This window comes from Limulus polyphemus, unplaced genomic scaffold (genome assembly GCF_000517525.1).
Source record: "Limulus polyphemus unplaced genomic scaffold, Limulus_polyphemus-2.1.2 Scaffold5083, whole genome shotgun sequence".
NCBI lineage: Eukaryota > Metazoa > Arthropoda > Merostomata > Xiphosura > Limulidae > Limulus > Limulus polyphemus.
This window is the reverse complement of record NW_013670693.1, coordinates 33445-39114: the sequence shown is the minus strand read 5'-3', so window position 1 is coordinate 39114 and position 5670 is coordinate 33445. Positions and strand designations below refer to the sequence as shown.

Below are 5670 nucleotides of genomic sequence, written 5' to 3'. Positions count from 1 at the left end.
CCTTGATGTTTGTCCAGTTATATCTTATACACCTGATGTTTGTCTAGTTATATTTTATACACTTGATGTTTGTCTAGTTATATCTTCAGTTATATCTTAAACACCTGATGTTTATCTAGTTATATCTTCAGTTATATCTTATACACTTGATGTTTGTCTAGTTATATCTTATACACCTGATGTTTATCTAGTTATATCTTCAGTTATATCTTATACACTTGATGTTTATCTAGTTATATCTTATACACTTGATGTTTGTCTAGTTATATCTTATACACTTGATGTTTGTCTAGTTATATCTTATACACTTGATGTTTATCTAGTTATATTTTATACACTTGATGTTTGTCTAGTTATATCTTCAGTTATATCTTATACACCTGATGTTTGTCCAGTTATATCTTATACACCTGATGTTTGTCTAGTTATATTTTATACACTTGATGTTTGTCTAGTTATATCTTCAGTTATATCTTATACACCTGATGTTTATCTAGTTATATCTTCAGTTATATATTATACACTTGATGTTTATCTAGTTATATCTTATACACCTGATGTTTGTCTAGTTATATCTTATACACCTGATGTTTGTCTAGTTATATTTTATACACTTGATGTTTGTCTAGTTATATTTTATACACTTGATGTTTGTCTAGTTATATCTTATACACTTGATGTTTGTCTAGTTATATCTTCAGTTATATCTTATACACTTGATGTTTGTCTAGTTATATCTTATACACCTGTTGTTTATCTAGTTATATCTTCAGTTATATCTTATACACCTGATGTTTGTCTAGTTATATCTTATACACCTGATGTTTGTCTAGTTATATCTTATACACCTGATGTTTGTCTAGTTATATTTTATACACTTGATGCTTATCTAGTTATATCTTCAGTTATATCTTATACACTTGATGTTTGTCTAGTTATATCTTCAGTTATATCTTATACATTTGATGTTTATCTAGTTATATCTTATACCCTTGATGTTTGTCTAGGTATATCTTATACACTTGATGTTTGTCTAGTTATATCTTATACACTTGATGTTTGTCTAGTTATATCTTCAGTTATAAATTTGTGAAAACTATTTTTTGAGAAATATTTGACTGACTCGTTTAGAACGTGATAACATTCATTAATTGATGAAACACTGGTTTCAAGTTTTCAGACTCTAAGATGGTAAAGTTACTTTAAGAGTCGTACAGTGTAACCACTGCATATATTAACATGGGAAAAACAAAAACTCGTTTAAACTCAAGCATCGGAATGCAAATAGCAGTTTCCAAGACAACCATGCAATTCTATATTGTTCCCAAGGTCGTTTAGAGGTTAAATCATAGTTGTACACTATGCTAACACGCACTGGATTAAAAGATCTAAATCTAAAAGAAATATACTTTGATAAACTAAACAACAATTAAATTTTATAACTTAAGCCTAAAAATAAATACCTGTAGTAAGTCATTTCCTTTCTAGCGATACAGTGCCAGTCACTCCACGTGCCTAGCCGGCTAAATAAGACGCAACTGTTATAAGTAATAGTTAAAAGTAACTATGTATTATTAGTCATCTTTTGGAAAAGCTCAGTACAGCGGGAGATCGGCATGTTAAAAGTTCCACTATAAAAACTTGGCACTTGAAAGGTCACGTGATTATACCTACTTGATTTGGACGTTGTGAAGGGAGTGTTACTAGAAATATCAGACTAATAACACGTTACACTATAAAGTTTCTGCTACACACACACACATATATATACGGTATTGTGGGGAAAATCTGTAATATTGGCTCAAGCAAAAGGTATTATAGCCTATAATATTCGTGAATCCTTGGAAGTAATTAAATGTAAAAAAAAAAAAATCATGTTGTATTAAATAGAGATGAAAGACCGGCGAATATCTATGCAAAAAATGCGTTTGAAGGTAAGCACAAAGCTACACAATAGGCTATCTGTGCTCTGCCCACCACGGGTATCGAAACCCGGTTTCTAGCGTTGTGAGCCCGCAGACATACCGCTGTTCCACTGGGGGAGCGAGATGGAGCTATGAGCTAAAAGTTTGTATAAAACAAACAAGTCCAGAGCCACTCTATCATGCCTTCTTTAAAAAAGTTCACGCGGAATTGTAAACCTGTACATAGGTCGAAAGGTCAATTTAACAACAAAAAAGTATAAATATGACACGAAACATGTAGAGTCAACTTTCTAGTGGTCATATATTGACCTTAATTAAAATGTTTTTAATTGTGTACCTATTTTAACGTTGTGTGTTATTCATTATTTTAACATTATACACGAGTGCCAAGAAATAATACTCAAAAAACCTGCAACTATCCCAAAATGTCTTTATAAGAACCTTCCAGATCATTCTTGTCATTACATTTTTTATCTCTGAAAAACAACAACATAGTAATGAAGTTTAATGCACAAACATAGGTAGAAATATACATAGAAAGTTTATATATATATATATTAGACTAAAACAACAATAAAAAATATATTAGAATACTTAAAGCCTTAAATCACTAAAAAGTATGTTTTAGTTTTAAGTTATTGTTATTGTAATAAAGCTGGGTTGTACTTTACGTTTAGTAATGAACACAGATGAATTAAACTTTACTTTCAACCACGAGTCTGTTTTTATAGGATCGGTCCATTGTGTCTATACGTCTGCTATGAGACACTCTCTATTAAAATTAAACTAAGCCTAACTGTTGCCTACTAATACTTAAGAGAACAACGGCAACAAAGGTGACAGTACTAAAACCTATATAATTGTAACGAAACAAAAGGTAAAAATTAGTGGCAACTATATATGAAACAAATATTCAGTTACGTGTGTGTTTATATACGAAACAAATAAGCAAATTCAAGATTATAGAAACCTTTATAAGTCTAGTGGTATCAAAATGGCCGGTTGTGGTAAGCCTTAACGCAAAATATTTTTAAGATTTAATTCCAGAATATTGGACGAAAAATTTAAGAGTACATTTGACAATCTTAATGACTTCCATTCTCATTTTCTGCAATACAATGAAAGCGTTTCGAAAAACATCATGTATAGAGCACAGTTTTTGTTTGCTTTTATAGCTAAACATGTAACTCTTCATTTAGAGCCATAAAAAATATCAAAAGTTTGAGTAAACGTAATCAAGATTTAGTGATAAATATTCACAATGTGGGTTGTGTGCCAAAATACGATCATGAAAAGAACGTAAATTTGAATTTAGAAAAACCATAGCATTTACAACCAAAGCAGTCTACGACACGACTTTAGTGCCCTATTTCTAAAATACAAAACAAAAACTTACCCCCGTCTTATCTTCTTTCAGCTGGCCCTACATCGGTTGTATTTTCCTGGAAATAAGTTTGATATTTTCAACTAAGGATCTCAAAAAACACAAAGGAAAAGAAGACTCTAGTAAACCTAACTTATTTCCTTTGTATGTTTCCTTCAGCAAAATATGTAAACGAATGCAACCGTAAATTTGATGTATTTTGAAAATATTCGAGAAAATCGGTTAAAGTCCTTTAATTTTGAAACTACATTCAGTTATGATTATTTAACCACAATAAAACAGTAGAATATAAGTCATCTGATACAATTAAAACAAAAATAAAAGGGGAAAACTGTGATTTCATATATATATTCTTATATCTGATTTTAATTGCTATAAACTGATTTTTGTTAAAACAGATACATATTCAAATATCTTTGGAAAAAACAACAACAACAACCACAAAAAATATAGTGTTGAAACTACATTTTGGGGGAAAATAGATTTCAACAACGACTTGGATTTAACCCACAATATACGAAAGTGTTACATTTCAATAAAGGTTATCTGTCTACTTGTCACAGGTGCATGTTATCCATGAAGGCTTCATTGAACTATCTGTAACATTTCGTCAAAATTTGCAAATTTCTACGTAAAATAATGTTATAATAAGCCTTGAAGTCTCCTACTGTTTATTAGAAAATAATAACAAAAAATTCATAATATCTAAAATGAACCCCGAAATGTGTATTATAGCAGAAAAAAAAAATGACATGTTGACAAACATTTGGTGGGTGTCTGAGAACAGAAGACACTTGAAGCGATAGACGTCCAACTTTACTTCAGACACGTAAAAGTCAATCATGGCGGCCATGCTAGATGTGAGTTGTTTACGTCATGATTTTTTTTTTTAATTCCTGTAAACTCCCAGTGGAGCATAGGGCCGCAATAACACCTCGCCAACGGAAGGTGTTGTTGCAGTTACTTGTAGCAGGTTGGTTTTTTACGGGGTGGAGTTGCTAGCCCAACCCTCCTCCTTTCTCATCCTGGACTTGGGACCAGGCAAAGGCGGAGGTTGGCATATTTGGTGTGACGGGGATTCGAACCCGCGACCCTCAGATTACGAGATGATTACATTTTGAAAACAAATATGAACTTCTTATTTATAATCTGTGGTTGCGAATATATAATGGGAAAAAAATTATAAAATACAAATTTCCTTTAGTTTGTGAAATATCACGTTAACTAAGATCTACAAAATAACAAATGCCTGTCACGAAAAGTTTAAATCAATAATAAAATGACTAAAGTTAACACTTCCATAAAAAATCGTACTGCTATTTTACAGGATCGCTTTCCCTATTTCTTCACAGGATCACTTTTTCCTGTTATTTTTACAGGATCACTTTTCCTATTTCTTTGCCCCCCCCCCTCAGTGGCACAGTGATATGTTTGCAGACTTACAACGCTAGAATCCGGGATTCGATACCCGTGATGGGTAGCGTACAGATATCCCAATGTGTAGCTTTGTGCTTAATTACAAACAAACAAACTTAACGAAGGTTTATTTATACCTTGTTTTGTTTAAAATAACATTAACGACAGACTGAAATTATTTGTGAAATTTTCCCGCGTCCTATCAAAGAGTTGTAAAATAAAAAAATGACTATCCATTTTTAGCATACGTTCATCAATAGAAGCTGTCCACATAACGACATAATCAAAGAGAAAAAAAAACCATACTTAAAAAAACGAAACGTAAAATCCAACTTCACCAAAAGATTTTCAGTAGAGCAGTTCATCAATGGTGCTATTTATCACAGGAGTCTGGAATAAACCATAATCATCACACACACACATATATGCCAGTGTATTAAAATAATAGTCATATAGAGACAAGGGTATACTGACACTAATCATGGGGCCCGGCACGGTTAGGGCGCCCGACTCGCAATCTGAGGGTCGAGGGTTCGAATCCCCGCCCCACCAAACATGCTTTCAGCCGTGGGGGCGTTATAATGTAACGGTCAATCCTACTATTCGTTGGTAAAAGAGTAATCCAAGAGTTGGCGGTGCGTGATGATGACTAGCTGCCTTCCCTCTAGTCTAAATTAGGGACGGCTAGCGCAGATAGTCCTCGTGTTGCTTTGCGCGAAATTCAAAACAAACAAACAAACTAATCATGAATCAAATACTGGACTGAATTTTGTCCTTGTTACAACTGGCCTCAATTCCTTCCAAAAGTATTACTTCTGAAGAGCAATGTAATAAGGCATGGCCAGGTGGATAAGGCGCTCGACTCACAATCTGAGGGTCGCGGGTTCGAATCCCTGTCACACCAAACATGCTCGCCCTTTCAGCCGTGGGGGCGTTATAATGTAA

General features: G+C 33.1%; 1 protein-coding gene across 1 annotated transcript in view; it reads right to left on the bottom strand.

Annotated features, from left to right (window-relative positions):
• Positions 1-3369, bottom strand: part of LOC106472102 (zinc finger protein 467-like) — a 32785-nt gene extending 29416 nt beyond the window's left edge. The window contains exon 1 of the mRNA XM_022400707.1: positions 3322-3369. The gene's annotated coding sequence lies outside the window, so the exon portion shown is untranslated. The remainder of the gene's footprint in view (positions 1-3321) is intronic.
• Between the last annotated feature and the right edge of the window lie 2301 nt (positions 3370-5670).